The following is a 22,535-nucleotide window of genomic DNA, read 5'->3' as shown; positions in this document are numbered from 1 at the left end:
GTACTGGTAAACATCCTTGTACATACATTTGGGTATGCATACATGCTTGCACGTGCATTTTTTTAAATATCAGTTGCTTATCTTTATTTTATTTAATTTATTTTTTTATTATTTTATTTTATTTTTGGCTGTGTTGCGTCTTCGTTGCTGCACGCGGGCTTTCTCTAGTTGTGGCGAGCGGGGGCTACTCTTCTTTGCGGTGTGCAGGCTTCTCATTGCAGTGGCTTCTCTTGTTGCGGAGCACGGGCTCTAGGCGCGCGGGCTTCAGTAGTTGTGGCACATGGGTTCAACAGTTGTGGCACACGGGCTTAGTTGCTCCATGGCATGTGGGATCTTCCTGGACCAGGGCTCGAACCCATGTCTCCTGCATTGGCAGGCGGATTCTTAACCACTGCGCCACCAGGGAAGCCCTTCATGTGCATTTTTATTTATTAGGCAGACCCAGATACAGAACTTCCCAGTTAGCAGTTATGATGCCTCAGAGCTTCTAATGCACAAGGACAAACTCCCCAGAAGATTGGCTAATTCCCAAGGCCTTGCTTTGCTGCACAAGAAGCGGCTGGTTTGCACTCCAGGGATCAGGGCTTCCTCTTTGCGTTTGTAAAGCCCCTTATTCCTGAGACTCAGGTGCGTGGGTAGGGGTGAGTTGAGCTGCTCAAAGGGAGGGCCTGGACCTGGATACAGTCCAGAAGACCAATGTCCAGGCCGTCCAGGCCCTTCCAGACCTGTCCAGAGGCTGACACGACTTAAGCCCCAGGGTTGGCTCTGGCAGGTATGAGGCCCATAATAAACGTGTTTTTTTAGTGGTACATGAACGAGTGAGCGCTAAACAGTTGAGCCTTCCTTCAATACACATTTCTTGAGTTACTACTACTACTACCAGCCTGGAGGCCCAGCTATGGCCATGGAATGTGCTAGAGAGTTTAAAACAGTCTCATTTAATCATTCAACCATCCTGCTGGAGCATACCACGGTACCCCCATTTCAGATGGGTAAGCAAAGGTCAAGGCCACTGTACTCGTCTGTGCTGGGGTCAGGGCTGAGAGTCGGGTGCGTCCGACTGTGGAGCCAGGGTGCTTCCTGTTCTGCCCACAGCCTCTCCGACTCCCAGGTCAGACTCAGCACTGGGCCCCGGAGATGTACCAGTTACTACCCCCAGGGGCCACGCTCCAGCCGGGCACATGTGCACTGCCCTGGGGGGTGGTGGGAGCAGAGTGGGGTCTGCCTCACTCAGTGGCCCGTCTGACTTGTATTAGGGATGATTAATTAGGGGCCTCAGTCCTAGACTCTGCAGACAGGTGAGGGTCACGCTCCAGGTGGGGATGAGAGCAAGGAAGGAGAAGGAGAGAGAAAGAGGGGAGGGAGGGAAGGAAGGAGTAAAAAAGAAAGAATATCTGAAGGGAACACGAACCATCAGAGAATGCACACAGAGAGGCTACTTTCAGGCAGCTCCATGTGTGGCCTGCTCTGAATCTCAATAGCCTCTTTTTAAAGGTTGCCCATGACTGTGTCAGTGGGTGCTTCCGAGCACCTGCTCGGGCTGAGAAGAGCGGCCTTTGACAGACTCGTGCTGAGAGGAGCTTGGCATTTCATCAGTAACACAGCTTGGTCCTTTAGTTCGGTGAGGACCTGGCAGTTGTCAATCTGGGGCTGTAGTAACAGGAAGAGGCCAACAGGGGGCGCTGAGGATAGGCCACGTGCAGATCCTCGATGGGGCTGCTGGTTACAGGGGTGAGCTCACTTTGTGAGACTTCATCCAGGGCTGCATTTATATATGCGTCCTTCTTATATGTTTCTTATAGTAAACAGTATCTGAACATATTTAGTATATATTAAAGACATATGATGACAAACACAAATGAGAATGACAATTGACATATATTCTATTAAAAATACAAGTGAGAGTTGAAATAGGAGAACTGTGACCTCCTTTTGTCCCCCAGCTGGTGATGCAGATGAGATGGGTTACAGCTGAATCAGGCACATCCGTCCTAAGGGGGCAGCAGAGGCAGCGATGCTCTGGCCTGCAGGGAGGGGCCCGAGCTTTCCCATTAAAACGACTCATCCTTCGAATCCCAGCCAATGGTCCTGTCCACTATAGCCTTCCCTCCCAAGTACCCCCAAGACCACATCCTTTCCTTGGGGGCACCCACCCCAAGATGCAGTTCCCATCTGCGTCCCCCAGTGGCCTGGAGCTCTGAGGGGAAAGCAGATGAGTTTATTCTCACCGTGGGGCTCCTAGAGCCTTGCCCAGGTCGGGAGCACAGTCGTGCCTGATAAACCCCTGTTGAGTGATGGATGAATGACACCCACCCTCAACTTGGACCAACAACATTGTTGGCTGATTCTGCCTCTCCAGCAGCCCCCCACGGACCCCACCCCTACCTGGCGGGTACCCTTTCCTCCTGCTGCCCTGAGACGGCACCACCCTTCTCTAGGGGAAATCGGCAGAATCTTCATCTGACCCACCCACAGCAAAAGCATCACTCAGGTGAGCTCATGGAGACTATCTGCCAGAGAGTGGGGATCAGGCCAGACAGGAAGCTGTCCTTCTCCCTCCCCTGCTGGTTCCACAGCCCCCTCCCCTGGCGCCCCTGCTGCACTCCCCCTCCCCGGAATTAATCCCATGCCTGTTGTCCTCTGCCCAGCGGCCCGCCTCAGCCTCTCCTCCCTCCCCCAGGGCACTGGGGTTTTGGACAGATGCCCCCGCCTTGACTCCGCTCTCCATCCTGTTGAGATCTCTGGACGTGAGCCTGCGCAGCCTCCCTCTCCTCTCTTCAGGACATGTGTGGGCTCGATGAGCACTTTCATCCAATTCACTGGGGGGAGAAAAAGGGGGCACTGGACAGAGCCTTTGGTGGGGGGAGGAGAGAGCAGCCCCCAGGCCGACACAGCCCTGCTGCCAACCTGCACGGGGGCAGCTGCCCTCCCCCTGCGCCCCCCTCCTGTTCTCTGCTTCCCTGTGGGTACGTAATGCCCTGTGTTAGTTTCCTATGGCTGCTATAATAAATTGCCACAGACTCAGTGGCTTAAAATGACACACATTTGTTATCTTACCGATCTGGAGGTCAGAAGTCTGACTGCGCTCATTATATTGGGCTCACTTGGATCGTCTCCCATCTCAAGATCCTACACCTTCATCACGTCTGCAAGGTCTCTGGCCACGTAAGGTGACAACCACAGGCTCGGTTAACTGGAGGTAGGTCTCCCACCACACAGGGAACTCTTGAAGGCAAAGCCATGGCCCACTCACCTCGTGCTCCCTCAACCCCATTTGTAACACAGAAAGAGTGACAAGTACAACCGTGTGGAATTAATGAACTTGAAATCAGCAGACAGCACCCCCCATCGGCTGCACTTCGTACACCCGCTCTCAGAGCTCCCCGGCGATGAGATAGCTCATTCTCCACGCTGAGCCCCTCTCTGCCCTGCACCTCACTGACGGACAGCTCAGCACTGCCAGAGGTCACAGCCGGTGGCGTCTGATTCTGCCGCCTCAGAGTGTGAGGGATGGAGTGGGTTCTAGTGTCCGAAAGACTCGGGGGTGAATCCTGCTTCATTACCGATAGTACAGCCAAGCGAATCATTCAACCAACCTGCTTCCGTTTCTTTCCCTGTAAGTCATGAAGATGATACAGCGGAACCAGCAGGATTCTCGCAAGGAGGGAATCAGATCATATATGATAAATAAAACGTGGCACCTGTCGCTCAGTCCTTCCTAATGTTCTTTCCTCTTGTTCGTGTAGTGATTCAAAACCGAGAGACATGCATCTCTTATCCAATTGCTTAAGCTAAGGTGAGGGAATCGGGAACCTGGCATTTCCGGTTGTGTGCTTTTGTGCCATCAATTAATCGGATACTCATCTGCATACAGGCGGCAGTTCTGTTGAGTTCAGCCAGCACTGTTGCTCAATCCAACTCCTCAGGTTTGTTGGTTTTGATGTTTTTTCCTTTGTAAAACAGATTCTACTTCACAGTGCCGGGTTACACATGAAAATAACTTTACAGAGCAAAATCCCACAAATAGAAAACCAATAAAGGTCAGCCTCAACTCTGCCATTTGGAAGTTGGGAAGGTTTGATCAGAAACTGACTCATGGTAAGAACGAAGCAATGATGGCTGAAGTCACTCCAGAAGCAGGTGATGGCAGAAGCCTCTGGAAGGTCTTTCCGAAAGGCCCTCCCGCCGGCCAGGTCTAATTTTAAGCCATTTTTGGAAATGACCTCTGGGTGTCACGCCCTTACTGAGATGAGCAACTGGGCCTTCTCAACCCCGTGGGCAGGTGTAGTCACTGGACCCGAGGATGGGGATGAGTGGCTTGGATGAGGTTAGGGCTCAGAGGAGATGTGAAGGTGATGATTCCTCACTTCAAACACTCGGAAGTCCACCATGCAGAAAAGAGTGTGACCCGAGAGGCAGAACAAGAGAAGAAGTCTCCTCTGGCTCAGTTAGACACGAACAATCAGAAGGTCACAGGGTGGGGGACTCGTCTCCTCACCAGAGATGATCTTGTCAAGATCAGAAAAACTCTGGTTGGCTTGTTGAAGAGGGGATACCAGGACAGAGGGTCAAGGTCCATGGCCAGTGTTCAAGCTCAATGTTACCTATACAGGCCTCCTGACTATAGCTGCCAGGAAGGCAGGGACCCTCCCTCTTTCCCACAGTATCCTCGAGCCTAGAAGAGAGCCAACACTCAAAACATACTTGGTGAATGAATGAATTCTTGGACCATCGGCCAAGAATCCTGAGGGCAAGCTGAGATTTGGGCCCGGAGCCAACATTTCCTTTCTGTGGGACCGACACCCATTTCTTAACCTGAGGCTCAGGTTTTTCATTTAAAAATGGGGAAAATAATATAGACTGCTTCAGAGAAGAAGGGAGATGCTGGGAGACCCTTACACTACGTAAAAAAATGCTTTCTGGGGAGAAAGGCGAGTCACAAAATAAACTCAGTTGCCATCCCTGAAATTAAAAACACGCCTAAGAGTCATATTATATATTATGCATGGATCCACATATATGTAAACGTACAGACATGGATTGTAAATACATCAGCCAGATTTACAACAGCAGCTGCCTCTGAGAAAGGGGGAGATGGGGGGAAAGAGACTGATTTTGTTTGTAATATTTTATTATAAGAAAAGATGAATAAACGTGACAAAATATTAAAAAGTGGTCTATTCTGGTTAGTGAGCATATGGATGTCTGTCACTTTTTGGTGTTTTAAACTTTATAACGTTAAGAGCAATTCTCTGAACACTGGAGAGCATCACACACGAGACGGTAGGACCAGCCACTCTCGGAAGCAAAGATGGTACCCAGAGCTCCGGGTCCCCATCCTTCAGTGTTGGGGTCACCGCATGGCATGTGTGGCCAAGCGCGATGTGGAGGGGCTCCAGGAGGGCGTGGCTGTCATGGACACTGCGGCACCATCCTCCAGGGTGCCCACCCTGCCCCCCACAGAAGCGCAGCTCCGTGGAGGTGGGCCCTCCAGGTCCCCATCTGGTCCCACTGAGGAGACGGAGGTTACATAAATCTCCTCTAAGCTGGGCCCCTGCGGGGAAAGGAACAGAAGATGCTTTCAAAAGGAAATCTTCAGAGCACGGTCACCAGAGGTGGCCCAGCCAGACACTTCCCTGAATAATGGGCACCTTTCAGAGGAGGGGAAATGAGAGAGAATGGGCACTTGTTGGTGGCGGCTCTGTGAAGGAGCACTTGTTGGCTGTACCCTGGGCTCCACCAGACTCTTTTCCCTAGAAGGCCGTCCTCAGGTCCTTGGCACTGCAGGATCCTGGCCGAGCCACAGCTACATTCACTGCTCCTGGGCTGTGGATTTCAAAGTTGTACCGCAGTAAAAACATTCGTATTGTCCCGTCCCTTTGGGGCCAGGAGAGTTGGGTTCTGGCCCTGCTGGAGCCCTGCCTCCGTCTCTGAGCCTTACTTACCAGGGAGCAGCTCAGATGAGTGACCGCCAAGGTCAACCCCAGTGCTCAGAAGGCTTGCCAGATACTAAGAAGACCAGAGTCAGTTATAAATGGCCCTAAAGTGGGAGCCTGAGTGGTGAGGATTGCCAGATAAGCCCTTAGATAAAATCCTCAGAACTAATAAGGACCTACTGTACAGCACAGGGAGCTCTACTATGTACTCTGTAATGGCCTATACAGGAAAAGAATCGAAAAAAGAGTGGATATATGTATATGTATAACTGATTCACTTTGCTGTACACCTGAAACGAACACAACATTATAAATCAACTCTATTCCAATAAAAATTTTAAAAAAATCCTCAGATAAAATACAGGGCACCCAGTTAAATCTGAATTTCAGATAAACAACAAAATAATTTTTAGTATAATAATAGTAAAGTAATTTTATATAAGTGTATCCCAAATATTGCATTGGACATACTTACAGCAAAAATTTATATTTGTATTAAAAAATTATCTGACATTCAAATTTAATTGGGCCTCTGTCTTGTGTTTTTATTTGCTAAATCTGGCACCTCCATGCAATCTGAGAAAGAGCTGCAATTTCAGAATTTTTACAAGGAACCATCCCCTCGGTTCTGTCTCTGCAGAAGCCTGCCATCTGTGGCCCAGCCTCCTGTGTGACCTAGTTCATCGGAAAATTCCAGGGACGCCTCCAGCCAGACTACAAACATTATAAAGATAATGTCTCTCATCTCTAAATTCTAATATCGTACTTAATGGTGAGAAACTGAATGCTTTCCCTCTAAGATCTAAGGAATACGCAAGGATGTCGTACTGGAAGTTCTAGGCAGTGCAGTAAAGCAAGGAAAAGAAATCAAAGGGACATAGACGGGAAATGAAGAAATAAAGTTGTCTCTAATTGCAGATGACATGATTGTCTACATTGAAAATCCCAGAGAATTTACAAAACGATCATATAACTCATAAGTGAGTTTAACAAGGTCGCAGAATACAAGGTGAATATTAAAAATTAATTATATCTCTATATTCAAGCAATGAACAATTGGAATAGAAAATTTTAGAAGTTTCATTTACAAGAGTACCCAAAAACAGAACACTACGATAAATCTAACAAAATATGTACATGATCTGGCACACAGGAAAGAGGGGAGGGAGGGAGGGATGGAGGAAGGAAGGAAGGAAGGGAGGGAGGAAGGAAACATAGACTTTGATGCGAGGGCTGGCAAGTTAACATCCAAATCCTGCCACCTTGGTCAGCACATAACATGGGTCAGAAGAACAGTCTGATCAAGGAAAGTGACAATCATGTGAAAAGTCATCAGAATGGGAACTGCTGCCCATCACCCTCCCCCCAGGGCCCATCTTGGAGTACAGGATCCCAAGGTTGAGTGGTCCCATCCCCTGGGGCTACAGGGCTGGTCAACAGGCTTCCCCCAGACCCCATCAGGAGAGAGCACCCAGTTGTGGTGATGAGTGGGCCAGAGGCTGGGGGTCCCTGCTGGGCAGTGTGGTGAGTGTTAGTGGCTTAACTGGAGGGATGCACCAGCTGTGATGGCAATCAGAACACCAGAGTTTATGCCACCACATCCAGGAGAAGGCTGAAGGCGGCAGGGGTTTAGCCAGGGCATTTCACCATATGAGGAAGTTCCCTTATGATGGAGGCATGGAACCCACATGGAGGCTGGCAGGAGAGGCAAAAAGACATCACAAAACAGACTATACACCTAAGAGAAAGGTGTACATGTGCTCAACACCTGTACCCAAATGCCCATAGTGACACCATCCAGAACAGCTCCAAGATGGAAATAATCCAAGTGCCCATCAACAGTAGAAGGATACATAAATTGTGGCAATATTTACACAATGGAATTCTACACAGCAATGATTATGAACCACAATTATACACAGCAGCATGGATGAATCTCACAAACACAATGATGACAAAAACAAAACAAAATACCCAGACACAAATAAGAACGCACAATGTGATTCCATTTCTATCAGTGGTTCTCAACTGGGAGTGATTCTGTCCCTTAGGGGACTTTTGGTGATGTCTGCAGACTTTTTTGATTGTCACAGCTGGCGGAGAGGGGGGTGCTACTGGCATCTAGTGGGTTGTGGGCAGGGATGCTGCTCCATACCCTACAGTGCACAGGACAGCCCCTGACAACATAGAATCATCCAGCCCTAAATGTCAACGTGTCCAGGCTGGGAAATTGTGGTTTTTATAAAGGTCAAAAACAGGCAAAACTAATATCCTGTGTCAGAGTGAGAATTGCTCCTGGGGTGGGGGGTGAGGGCTGGCTGTGTTCTGATCTGGGTGCTGGTCACATGGGCATGCTCACTTGGAGGAGATGCAGCAAGCTGTCCATTTTCCTGTGTGTCTATCCTACTTCAAAAGTTGTCCTTTAAGAAGGTGGGAAGAGTGAAGTTTGTACACGAATCTTGAATTTGATTCAAATGACTTTTGAGATGGAGCCTCTATTCAGACAATTCACACTTCATGGGATGTTGTTTCCCTTTCTCAACAGATCAGAGGACGCTCAGAATGAGCTCTCCTGTCCCTGCAAACGGCAGGCAAAGAGCATCGCAGGATGGCAGTCATTCACCCACACCCATTCGGCTGCCTGCTAGGGACCTCCAGGCTGATGGAGATACCAAGATGACACAGGGGCATCCTGAGGGCAGAGGCTAGAGCCGGGTGTGGGGTGTGTGGCCACTTCCCCGCACGCCTTCAGTCTGGATCTTCAAACTGCTAATGGGCCTGGCGCGGGTCACTTTTATTAAGGCCTTCAACAAAAACAGATGCAGAAACTGCCTCCGGAAGGGGTTAAGGAGTTTGCCTGAGGTCGGTCCCTTAGCTAGCAAGAGGCAGGAGTCAGAAGTGTGTGTGTGTGTGTGTGTGAGAGAGAGAGAGAGAGAGAGAGAGAGAGAGAGAGAGAATGGCTTCCGGGCCTCCAGACCACCAATCCTGAAGGCCTTCTCATGAAGTCACATGATACCTGGGGATGATATCCGGGCAGAGAACTGGCCTCCAAACTTGGCTATTTTGTTGAAAAAGCACAAGGAGAAAAACAATTCTGCCCTTTTATCAAACTTGACAGCACACAGCCAGCTACCCACCCTGCTGTGTGTTTCTTCCATGGAGGCTGAAGTTAATGGCAATATCTGCTTCCTAATGTCAATACCTGCCACTCTTGTTGGCTAGTGTTTACACGCTGAAGAGTTTTTAATTAAAAACAAAATGGAGGAAATAAAAATAAAAGCTAATATTTACTGAGAGCCTGCTCTACGCCAGGTATGCACTGGGCATCTATGTGCACGATCGTATTTTGCCATGAACGATCCCTCGGGTTGGGTACCATCATCACAGTTGTTGGACAGGCAGGGAGAGGAAACGGAGGCACGTGCTGAGAGGGGAGAGTGTGGTGAGGCATCGCCCCACAACCATCTCCAGAGCCGCTGTATGTGGCACACACATGCCTTCGTGTGCCAATGCTGCACTGGACCAAGAGGAGAGATGCTTCATTCCCTCAAAGAGAGAGGTGGAGATCACGCCTGCAGCACCCCCAGATGTGACAAGGCACAATGCCCTCAGGACCAGTGCTGAGTGCACACCGAGAACTGTTGGCACAACTCCCGTGTTTATTTTGCTACCTCCCTCAGCAGCACGGAACCACTGTGATATCAGCCTCGTGCAACGGTGACTCTCAAAAAGCTTCCTGATCAGGGATGGTGACGGGTCAGATCCCATCACCTGCGTGGGCCACACGGCCCTTCTTACCTCCCCCTGGGCTCTACTCGCCAGGCATTTTCACAAAGCCACCTCCCGGCTCAGGCTGCTCACCTGCCCCCCTGCTGCCTGTGGGTCCTCCACCTGTGTTCCTCTCCTGAGGCTCTCCTGAGCACCCAGGGGCCCAGCAGGGATGAGCAGGAAGTCCCAAGGAAGAGCTGCTCTGGGCTGGGTGGGTGCTATTTCACCCTCACACCAGCCCAGCACCAGGGGGATGACAGGGGGCTCAGAGAGGGGCAGTCATTTCCCTGAGCTTGCGCAGCTACAAGTAACTGATCAGAAACCAACATTCATGTCTGCCAGCTCCTAACCCTTGTTGTCACTCTACGCTGAACGGCTTTCTCCACTAATTTATTCCTACAACTGATGAAATATTTATTATGTTACATTACATTATATTTCTTATGTTACATCACATTATATTTATTATATCATACTGCATTATATTGCTACATTACATCATATTATAGTTCACTATGTACTAACATTACATCATGTCACGTTACATTATATTATAGTTTGCTATGTACTAGTGTTACATTAGAGTATATAACGTTATGTTGTTACATTATATTATATTGCATTATGGCTAGCTGTGTACTTGTTTATCTTTTTTAGGGGCTGTGAGCTTTTTAAGGACAAGAGCTGAGTTTAATTTCTCTTTGTATCCCTGATGCCTAGCACATCAACTCACACAAAGTAGAGGCTAAATATAGATAGATATTTTAAATGTTTTCTCAATTACTTGCTGCACCTTGCACTCTTTGATACACTATCTACATGGTGGATGAGGTGGGCCTACTTGCTGTGGCAGAATATTTCTAGACCCACACAAGGCCCAGAAAGATAAGGATATTTTTGGAAAGCCTGAGAGCATTACAGAATTAAGAGGAAAAATCAAATTCACCATCTTTGAAACTGTTGCCATAGGAACTCAGCAGGAGAAAATGCTGTCTCGTCAGAACACATCATCTTTGATGACCAGGAATAAAGGGAACACTTGCCTTGGAGAGAGAAAGGCCAGACATCAGTGTGGTGGTCCCGGGCTCCCAGGACCCTATCCTTCACAGGGCATCCACATGGACCGCAGTGAGAATTCAGGGGCCATCACTTGTTTTTAGAGGACTGAGGCTGAGAACCTCAAGGAGAAACGGCCAAGACCAGTTTGGGATGATGCCGCCTTCACTGGCTACTTGCAGTTGAGCAAACACAAAACAAAGAGGAGTTTTGAAGTTCTCCCTTAGGGAATAGTTGGCAAAGGCTGTCATAAATTAGTACCTATTCTGCCCCAATGAATTCAGTAGCATCTTTGGAGTGATTCAATAGCATCACTGTAACCAAATGAGTGTCCCCTGTGGGGACCCATGGCCTTAGGGTGATGGTGGGAAATTTGTTCCGCTGTTCACTCATTGGCTAAACAGGCGTCTACTCCATTGGTGGTGGTGGGGGAGGGGGACGGAGCCGGGGCGGTGTGGAAGCCAGAGGTGCAAAGAGAAAAGCCATGTGATCTTTATTTTGGAGGAAGAGAGAAGGAGAAAGGGACCGAGAGGGAAGGAGGGAGAGAGAGAGGAAGGGAGAGGGTGGGGACAGAATTTACCAATGAAATAAAATGGAAACAGTGCGTTTTGCATCTGCGAGTGTGTGCATCCCAGAGAGAAGGCAGGATGGAGTGACAGCACGCCCAGCATCTTTACCCCCAAGTGGATCCTTTTGCATCATTTTTAAAATCTCCCCGCCTCTATAGGACAAAACGACAAAATCATTTTCAGGAGTAATCATGACATGAAACAAATAACAACACTGGAAGGAGACACTGGGATCTCCACGGGACGTTTTTAAGACACCAGTCTTCTCCAGCCTATAAAGGTCCCAGCGAGTCGCCACACCCCTCCTCCCCTGTGTGTGCAGGAAGAGGAACGGGCGGACACAGCACGAGGCAGGGTATGACTAGGAAGCTTCCAGGTTTCCATGAGGATGAGAAATGGACTATTTCTTGCCTTATCAGTAAACAAAGGATGTCACAGTCATCGACGATTGCAGCCCTCCAACGTGAGCCAGTGAGCCCGGGAAAGTCAGGGCTGAAAAGGGTGCCTGCCCTCTAGCAGCCATCAAGATGCAGCCACGCCCTGCGGAGAGCCCTGAGGGAACTCAGGATGTGTCAGGATACTGGACCCAGAGAGCTGAGGCGCGCATCAAAGGAATGATTTCAGTGAGCCCAGACGCTTGCATCCTCCCACACACAGAAAAGCGCTAAATTCCTTAACTTGAGATGTCTGGTTGTCTTTAATTAACAATAATCCTGTGACATCCTGACTACCTGCCCTTTGTTGCAAAAACTCCTATAAATCTTCCTCCTCCCCTGGCCTCCTTGGAGCAGGTCCTCAGAGCTATCTGAAACGCTGTCTTCGGGCTGCAGTCCTCATTTTGCCCACAGAAAACTTAACTCGCAACTCTCACGTTGTGGAGATATATTTTAAGTCGACAAGGAGCTGTCCCTTGAGAAGGGTCTTGATAGATGGACAGGAAGGAGTCTGTCGGGCAGAGAGAGGGGGTTGGTCTGTCCAACTCCTTCTGATAGTGTGAGGTGGGACCTGGTTAGTGGCAATCTCGCCCCATCCTTCATTGGCTGCGCTGGGTACCATCTTGGAAAGCTGGCTCTGGCTCACACAAGCCCACTCAGGACACGTACAGCCGCGCTGACAGGTGTTTCTGGTCAGAATCCAAAGACTGTTCTCGCCCACTGAGAAGCCCTGTCAAAGCCCCCGCCTGGGGCTTCCCTGGTGGCGCAGTGGTTGAGAGCCCGCCTGCCGATGCAGGGGACACGGGTTCGTGCCCCGGTCCGGGAAGATCCCACATACCGCGGAGTGGCTGGGCCCGTGAGCCATGGCCACTGAGCCTGCGGGTCCGGAGTCTGTGCTCCGCAACGGGAGAGGCCACAACAGTGAGAGGCCCGCATACCGCAAAAAGAAAAAAAAAAAAAAAAAGAGGCGGAGCTTAATTTAAAAAAAAAAAAAGCCCCCGCCTGAGCACAGGAGGGAAAGAGAGCCCAGTGTGTTGTGAAGACAACAGGGCACAGAAGAGTCAGAAGGCCAGTGCCATATACATAATCCCCGCCAGAGAGCATGGTGGTTCGAGTCAGCACGAACAGCATCTCAGTGTGCCAGGAAAGCAAATAAAGACCGGGCCGTGACTTCTGTTATTCCCCCAAAGTCCCCACAGTCCTGTTCTTGGGTCAAGAGGCCTTTTTAAGAAGTAACTGCTTACAAGGAACCTTAATTCCCTTTCAGCTGGCATGGCCACTGAGAGCTACTCCTTCCGTCCCCGAGGGTAACCATCCACTGTTGGGGGTCTTGCAGGGACCAGGAGGGCCGAGACCTTGTCTGCAGCTGCCAATCAACAGCTGCTTAAGAACCTCTCTGGCCTCAGCTTACCAAACAAACATCTCCCACCTTCTCATCTTTGCCTCATCTACCTCCCAGGGTTTTTTCACGCATCAGAAGAAAAGATTTTTCTTTTTATGTGATGAGTCATGGGTTTACTGTGTACTGACACCCTCTTGTTTTGAGGTTCAGGGCAGGGGCACTTGTGATATTTTTGATGCTGAGTGTTTTGAAACACAGCAGGTACTCAATAAATGTTCACTGGCTTGTTTGGGCAAAATCAAATCTGTATTATGCACCATAGGAAACCTGCCTGTTGGAGAGAAATCATCTTAGAAACAAGGTTGTAGTCTTCCCAAGAGTATTTAAAAACACTCGAAGACAAACGAGGCCCAGGGCACCCCAAGAGAGGGTGTGTTTGACAGCCAAGAGCAAAGAAAGCACTTCAATCCTCTCTGGAAAAACCCTGGTCCAGTTTAAGCTGAAAAGGAATCTGGGCCTGTTCCCTAAGGGGTCTGACAATGATGCCACTCAGAGGATTGGTGTTAAGAGTATCTGATTGTTACCAGCAGCTGGAGGGAACAGGGTGGGGATGGGGGAGGAGGAATTTGCTCTAAGACGAGGCAGAAAACGCCTCCTTTCCAATCGAAAAAGTCCTGTTGTTTCAAATAATATAAAGACACACGTGGGTGGCTGTAAACTCCATGTCAGCTTTTGCAACATGCAAGCAAGAAAGAAGAGCAGGGCTTCCCTGGTGGCAGAGTGGTTGAGAGTCCGCCTGCTGATGGAGGGGACACGAGTTCGTGCCCCGGTCCGGGAAGATCCCACATGCCGCGGAGCGGCTGGGCCCGTGAGCCATGGCCGCTGAGCCTGCGCGTGCGGAGCCTGTGCTCCGCAACGTGAGAGGCCACAGCAGTGAGAGGCCCGCGTACCGCAAAAAAAAAAAAAAAGAAAAAGAAAGAAGAGCAGATAAATGATAAGGGTAAGACAAAGATCCATTGGTCCTTTTGGCTTTCTGTCCTGATGAATTGGGAGCAATCAAAGACCATGATGCTCATCACATAACATAAGTGAAGTGGAAAGAAGGGATGGGGTTCAGGTCAGGGTGCAAATTCAGGCTCTGCCACCCACGGATGGTGTGGCCACAGGCATGCCACTTCACCCCAAGCTCAGTTGCTTCACCTGATCTGTGGGGCAACACCCCGACTTCCAGACCGTGAGGAAGTTAGAGATGATGTGTACACAGCAGGCACTCAATAAGTGAAGCGACTTGCTGGAGAAAAGCAGTCAGCAGATAAGAAAGCTGCCTGCGAGGGTTTTTGACTTCAAAACGTGCTGAAGGTCCTCTATCCCCTTGGATAGAGGATTTGTCATCAGGAATTTTGATTAACTCCTCATTAAGAAGGGATGTGGTTACCGAGAGACTCAGTATTAGAGGAATTATCTCACTGAGAACTAGTGAGAAAGCTAGGGAATTAGGCTGAGGCGTTTATTTCTTTAAATATTGCTCACCCGCAGGTGTCATCTGTTACATACTGGTTCTACCGTGGCTAACAAGTTCTACTTAAAAGAAAACACAGTAAATGAAACAGACACCCACAAACATCATATCTGCTACTGTAGCTTGGATGTTCATCACATCCAGGCCAGCAATCACTCTGGGCTCTCCTGGTGGCCCTGTTTGCTATTTGTCAAACACTTTTAACCAAAAAACAGGCAGCTCTTTGAGTGAATTTACGGACTGAAATCTGGGGCAACAAATACACATGCCCAACAGCAGCAAGTTATACCAAACCCCAGCTACTCCAACAGACAGAAAGCGCAGGACAAGGAGTTGGGCCATCTGATGTCAACATCTGATTTGGCTACCAAGCAGCTGTGTGACCACGGACAAATCCCTCACCCTCTCTGAGCCTTACTTTTCTCACCTGTAAAATGGGACCAATGACAGCACTTCCCTCCTTGGGGTGCTGTGAGGACTTCATAAGCCCACAGATATAAAGACCTGAGCTCAGTGCTTGCAACAGGGTGTTAAGCACGGGGCCTGGCACTGCGTGGATAATCATTTAATAAGCTACCATATTTCTAGTAACCAATGCTACTTCTGTTATCATTAGCCGTAGTAGCTGGTGGTTCTTTCCACTTTATTTTTACTACTTTAAGGTGGTGCATCTCTGAAGAGAACCTTTTCACACTCTGGAATTAGGAGCTCAGCATTTTCCTTCCAACTCAATAATCTGTAGCAAAAAATGCGCTGGGAAATGGTCTGGAGGGGTGTGTAGGGGGATCAGGGAATCCTCTGCCCACCCCCTTCCCAGGTAGCATCTTGGACCCTCTGATGTTTGGTGGGATGGATGGGATGTAGGGCTTATCCCTTTTTGGACAGATATGTGTTTGTTGATTGGCTGGTGGTGAGCAGAGGCAAGAGGCGCCTGGCCAAGGAGGAAAGCAAGCGAGTGGGTGAGGCAAAAGGAGGGTGAGTCCCCAGCTCAGAGCAAGAGAAAGAGAGTGTGGGGAACACAAACCATCCGCTGGGATAAGCTCAACCTACCGTTTATCCACGGGCCCAAGAAACACGCACGACGCTGGAAACTTCTACACCCCACAGAGCACATCTCCACTGGCCCTGCTCATTCAGCGCTCGCTGTGTACACAGGGTCACTATCCATCCATACCGGCCAAGAGACTGTGGCTCTGGGGGGTGAGGACTTGCCTGAGGTCCCGCACCGAGTATGGGGGTCCAGCTCAGACCTGGGCCTGCCACTCAGCCCCACCTGCCTTCACGACAGCCCCATGTTCCCCGCTGAGGGAAGCTGGGAAGAATGACCCAGTTTGGGCCACAGGACCTGCACCTGACGTCCGTCTGCACCAATGCCAGCCCAGTGATGGGAGGGGGCAGTGCTGAGATACTGGTACAGAAGAGCACTGCCTGGAATGAGGGGTCTAAGGTAAGGCACCTGGCTTCCCAGAGCGGGGGTCCTGAACCTGGCCTTGAAGGGGGGGAGGGGGCATTCCGGGGAAAGCACGGAGGACTCGGGCGGCACCTGGCGGAAGCGGGGACCAGGAAGGTGCACGTGGGGCCCCAGGTCTAGAGAGGACGCCTGGGTCTGCTCACGGGGATGGAGGGTCAGCCCATGTTATCCCATGGGCCGGGGGGCGGGCGGAGGGTCACGGAGGAACCTTAGCAGGATAAAGCTCCTCTGGCAGGGGTGAGGAAAGGAAAATGGATCAGGAAGGAAGCAGACACAGCCCATCAGTTGAGAAGCACCTGCAATGGTCCCGGGAGGAGAGGAGGCTTGGCCAAGAGCTGCGGCAGCCTCATGGGAATTTGGGGATGAACGTTCCCATGTCAGGAAACATCCCACTCTGCTAGCACCCCCTCAACAGAGGCCGCCCCCAGGCAGACAGTATCCTACAAGTTATGCGGCAGTTGACAGGTGAGGATGGCACAGGGGTTGAGAGCTAGGAAGTCCAACTGCAGACCTTCAAACCCCCTCTGCCACTCATTCGTTGTAGGACTTGGGCCAGGGATGTAACCTTTGAGTCTCAGTTTCCTCACCCGCAGAATGGGAATGATGGTAAAAGCACTTCCTGCTCCAAGGTGTTGTGAAGATTAGCACATAAAACCACTGTTATATCTGCAAAGCTGTTTGCATACATTAGCGCATCAGTGTTCAGAATAAAGTGGGATGGCAGGTAGTACTGAGCCCGTTTTCAGACATATGAATGGACTCAACTTGCTCAGGTACCCAAGGACCGTGGCTGAGCTGGGACTGTGACTTGGGACTCCTTGAGCAATCTGTGGCCACTCCGCATGGAGGATGAATGCTGCTGGCAGCTCTGAGGGTGCATTCCAGAGGCGCCCAGAATTCTGGGAAGGCTTGTCCTTCCGGCTCCGTTTTACGTCCATTCTGTCTGATCCATCATGTGTCTGGATGAGCCAGGTGGTTGTTGGTCCTCACCCCACAAAGCTCTCTGCCTGAGAGAACAGACTCACTTGGCATTTCCCAGGGTCGCGTGTAAACCTCTGCAATGTGCTTGAGTGTCTGGCTGTGTGGGAAAAACCACAAAGTTAACTTCAATTAAAGACGGTTCTGATAAATCCTGCTCTGCTTTAAAATATTCTCAGAGCAGGTGAAGGATTAGAGTCTTCTAAGAAGCCTCAAGCAAGAAGGCAAACTTTTAAAACCCCTGACGGCATTTTCATAAGGTGCTTCATTTTCAATAAACCAATATTCACAAGGCTTTTAAAAGTCAGAAGGGGGAGTTAAGGGCTGGGGGTCAGAGGAGAGGCAGGCAGAAATGGTGTCCTTAAGAAACATTCTTCCAGTGGATAATGGGACAGGGCACAGCTATTTCCAGGAGACAAAAGATGCACCCCAAGAACTACTGGCAGGGATAGGGGGATGGTCAGAGCAGTGGGTGACAAGGATCCAGTCCTTGAGGACACTGACTGGGGCAGGACATAAGGAAATGTTCCACTTCTTGATCTGGGTGGTAGTTATCGGGGTGTCTACATATGTATGTTGGGGTCCCCAAGACCACCCCAGGTTCGGAGATTCTCTGGGAGGACTCATGGCTCCCACAACACCGGACACAAAGCCAAACCAGCAAAGGGAAAAGGTATGTGGGGTGAAGAGGTCACAGGACACCAAGGACAAGCTTCCAAGATCCCTCCCTGTGGAGTCACACAGGATGCACTTAATTCCCCAGCAATAGGTTGTGATGCAACCTCTAAGATGTAGCCAACTCAGGTTACTCAGCACTCAGGGTTTTTACTGGGGGCTGGTCAGTAGGTACCCACTGCCCAGCACATACCCAAACCCAGACTCCCAGAAGGAAAGCAGGTGCTCCACATAAACTGGACTGTTTGCATGAACAGTGTAGGCACAGAGAACCATCCTTATCAGTCAGGATAGAGGGGACCCCAGCCAAGGGCCAACCTTGTAAACAGGGCTTTTCCAGGATAGCAGCCAGGCTTGTTATGTAAACTATCTGCACAATATGCAGATTCGTTGGGCTGGGCGCTTAAGATTTGTGCTCTGTATTGTCTGTAAGTTATCCTTTGATTAAAATAATAAACCCAGAAACAAACAATAAAATAAAATCCACAGTATGTCTGTGTGAAATTTGAGACACACTTGGGCTTTTTATCATCGTTTAAACAGATAAAAGATTATTGAATATTTACATAAGTTACCATAACATTTAAGTTAAAGCTGTACCAGTTCTGCATCTTGTCCTCAAAAGGTCAAGCTTCTTTCTATTTGCCAAGAAAAGCCACCAGCTTTGCTGTTATAATAATGACTACTTTGTTTTAACAATTCTAAGGGCTGCTGACTTATAACCTTGAGTCTATGAATGTGTGTTAGCATTTGTTAGAATATCTGCTGTAGAAAACTCTTTGGCCACCCGAGGTTATGAACTGTTTGCTTCAGAAGGATTTTTTCCACCACCCTGGCTGTAAGTAGCCTGATGACAGCCAATTCTCTAAACTGATGTGAATCAGCTCAATAGTGCTGGCGCTAATTTTCTTAAAAACCAGGATCACAGCTCAAGGCTTTTTGCTTCCTTGCACACAATTGTTTTGCAAGTAAAACAATGTGGCTGACAGATGAGCTTTTAAATGCAATGCGATTCTTAGCCTACCACCCAGTACCACCTTTGACCTGCAGAAAGAGCTCAAAAAATGGGAACTGATCATCATATTTGAGACGAAGTCCTGGGAGAAGGGGCTGGCCTGAGTGAGGAGCCTTCGCCAGCTGGCGCCAGGCTGGTCAGAGGGAGCACAGGGCAGTCAGCACACCCAAGTGTGGGCGACAGGCAACCCCAATGCCATGGGCTTGTGACCTTGAACCAGCGATGGCACTCAGCCTTTCCCCTCCCTGGGCCTCCCTTCCTTGCATCTAGATAAGGCTCAGTGCCAGGCCTGTGCCAGGCACTGCACACGTGATCTTCCTCATCTTCGCCCAATCTTCCAGACCAAGGTCATTCTCTCGGTTTTGCAGGCAAGGAAACAGTTGTAGAGCGTCAGGTGGCTGGCTCAAGTCATGCACCAGCCTGGATGACGGAATGTGAAGGCAGGTATGTCTTCCTCCAAAGGCAGAATCACAGCTGGGGCAGGGGTCACAGGTGAGCAGCTTGTTTCCCCGAACTAGGAGGCTTTCTAGGGGATTGTGAGGATGGGACAGTTGCTAAAGCTGGTGAAAGGAAGGTAGCAAAGAGCAGGTGGCCTAAGAGGGCACCTCTTCTAGAGGCCAGCTCCAACCCAGGGTGCAGACCTTGCCCCAGGTTCATTCCTGCACCCCCAATGCTGTCGCACGCAGGACTTGCACTCGCTCTGTGCGGACGCAGACCCCAGCACCTCAGGCCAAGGCCCTCCTAAGGGCGGCAGGATGCAAGTGTGTGACTGGCGGTCTGAGCCCGACTCGCTTTCCCTTGTAGCGTCTCCTGCCTGAATGGAGAACCAACGTTCCCAGGTGGCCAAAGCCCCAGGGCAGACACCCGGAGACCAAGCATACACACAGGGGTCTCAGGGAGGAGCCAGGCCAAGTCCAGAGTGAACCTGGCAGGCATGGGGCCCCCTGGGCTCAAAGCTGGCCTCTGACAGTGGGCCTTGTATATTACGCGGGGGGAAATGAGGAGTGGGGTACAGGCAGGGTTTCTGAGCCTCACTGGGTGGGAGAAGATGGGAGAGACAACCCAGACTTCACTTCTGCCCCGGCCTGCCTTCCTTCCTGAGCGGCCCTCAGGGCCCCAATGTCAAAATTTGGGTGCCCCAAGCCAGACAGAACCTGGACTGGCTGGAATCCAGAATACAGAACTCAGGGACCTGCCAGCCTGTTCCCTCCAGAGCCCTGGCCACACCAGAGCTGCCGCGACCTATGGGGAGGGGTCAAGTGTGCAGAAGCAGAGCAGCAGGAGAGGAAGCCCTGTAATGGCAGGCTTGAGGGGACACCTCCTCCAGGAAGGCCTCCTACAAAGCCTGCCCCTGCACGCTGCTGGAGACGCCCCCTCTGTGGCCCAGCCCCACCCTTCTCCCCGAGTATCGTCAGCTCTCTTGGCCCCTCTGCGATCCCTCCGGATGGCTGGCGCCTGGGTGGCAGGGACTGTCCTTGTCACCTCTTCTTCCAATACCCAGCACAGAGCCGGGCCCAGGGGACCACTGATGAATGAATTAAGTGGCTTAAGGAACGAAAACAAGGCTTGGCAGGAAGCCCTGAGTGGCACGGTCGGCTCATGCTGTGGTCTGGGGGGCTCATCCCCAGTGAGCCCCGAAGCCAAAGGATCCAGCACGTGTCCTGTGTTCTGTCCAGCAGTGCAGCTCTCTCCCACCAGCCCCCACTGCCCCTTCACCGCAGGGCTCTTCTCTGCAGAAGATGCGGCTCAGGAACCTCCCTGAGCCACTCACCAGCCGTTTCCTCAGCTCCCACGGAGCAGCTCCCTGCACATCCCACTTGCCTCCCTTTCTATCCCTGTCTGCCCCCTTCGGAATGGCCGGGATCCAGCCTGGCATGGAGGTGGCATCCCACGTGGCTAGATGGTGCCCATCTCTCCCCTCTGCACCTTGGTCTCTGCTTTGAAAACGAAGGTGGTAACCCCTGCTCCCCTCTCAGACTCGCTAGACTCAAAGCTCTGTGTTGCAAATCACGGTGGAAATGTAAGGGTGGCCAATTATTGCCACTCTCCGATTCCCTGCTCAGGCTGAGTTCAGGTCGAAAAACCAAGCAGCCCAACTGCAGAGCCACTGAGTTCAGAGGGGAAGCCATGGGAAAGAGCCCGTGGGTGCCTGGTGGCCGGTTCAAAACCCAACCGTGCTACTTATTTCATCTCTTCGAGCCTCAGTTGCTTCGTCTGAAAAATGGGCAGAATTGGAATTTCTACTTCAGAGTGTGGTGGTGAGGCTTGGCTGTGTTGATCCAGGTAAAGCACTCAGAAGAGAGCCTGGCGCCCAGCAAATGGTGGGAGTTATCGTGGTTGGCACTGTCACAGTGACCCAAGGGACCGCCAGCTCCTGGAAGGTCCATTCCTCCAATCCACGTGACGTGAACTGACAGACAGAAGGAGCCTCTTCTCTGCAATGGATCCGGGAAATGGAGCCACATGCTCCTCCCGCCAGAACACCCATGAGTGCCAATTAAATTTCCTGACCAGAAGTATAAAAATAGACTTCACTCCCTGAGAGCCCAGGAACATCATTTGCCAGGAGAAGGCTGAGCAGATTTTCCTTTTGCAGAAGATGCCGCTCCTCCCCGTCTGCCCATGGGATGGTCCACCCTGCTTGCCACTGGGGTGCCACGAGCTGCAGGGACCATCAGCCTAAGCCACTCCAGTGGCTCCAAAAAACATCCCAAGGACTAATCGTTCGGTAGGGTCAGGGCAACGGGCAGCTCCAGCCATTGGGACCTGCCTGTAGCCCACTTTAACAGCCCTGTGTGCTCCTCGGCGCCCCCACCCCATTGTCCCGTGTGTGTTACCTTCCTGCTCGGTACATCCTGAATACACAGGGTGCTCTCTGAAGCTGGCAGCCTTGCAGATTGACAAGCTCAGAGCTGAGAGGGGCCCTGAGCACTGACCAGGGTCCCAGGCCAGGCATGGTGACCCATGTTTTCACCATACATGGTGAAAGGAGACGTGATGAGCTGGACCCATGGATGATGCGGTGCAGAGACGTAAAGCGACTTGTTCAGGTCCCAGACAACCAGGAAGAGGCTAAAGAGAATTTGGACCAGGATTCTTTGACCTTGATTCCAGGAGTCTTCCATTGCTCCAAGCAGTAAGAGATTCTGTGCTCCCACCCTCCCACTCCATTTTGTAGACCAAGAAACAGAAAATAATGCAGCATCACAGTAGGCACCATCTCCTGGGCAGGCTCTGCACACGCATGGCCTTGTCTGGTCCTCCCAACAGCTCTGCGAGGCGGGAAAGGTCATTATTCCACTTGAGAGATGAGGAAACTGAGGCTTAGGAAGCTGTATGACATGCTGGAGTCTTCCAGCTGGTTTCCAACTCAGGATTCAAAGCCAGGTCTGTCTGACTCTGCATCTCACACATTTAACCATCAAGCTACACTGAGTTCCTAAATGGAGCCCGGAGAGGGTATATTAGTCACCACCCCCCCCTCCAAGGTCAAACAATAAGTAAACAGCCATTGCCAAGGCCAGAGAGAAGATCTGCAGAGTTCCAAGCTCCTCATCTCTGGACCCCAAAGGAGGCCTTGGGCAGTTCGATCTGTATTCCCTGCAGGAGGCAGAACAGAGGGTCCTGCCATCCGAATGCCCATAAACCGCTACCGAGTGCCGCCAGCATGCTGAGCAATCTGCAAGAAGCTTGCAAAACAAGCTCACACCCCCACAGCCTTCTTTGTTTTGCTTTTCCTAATCAGCTCCCTCCAGGGAGCAGCTAGAATGGC

At 50.7% G+C, this 22,535-nt stretch overlaps 1 protein-coding gene across 1 annotated transcript in view; it reads right to left on the bottom strand.

Moving 5' to 3' along the window:
- LOC309803182 (uncharacterized protein C14orf132) overlaps positions 1-22,535 on the bottom strand; it is a 36,978-nt gene that overhangs the window by 1,682 nt on the left and 12,761 nt on the right. The window lies entirely within an intron of this gene.

This window comes from Mesoplodon mirus (genome assembly GCF_964341445.2).
Source record: "Mesoplodon mirus genome assembly, chromosome: 4".
NCBI lineage: Eukaryota > Metazoa > Chordata > Mammalia > Artiodactyla > Ziphiidae > Mesoplodon > Mesoplodon mirus.
The sequence above is the reverse complement of the archived record's forward strand: the minus strand, read 5'-3'. Positions and strand labels throughout refer to the sequence as shown.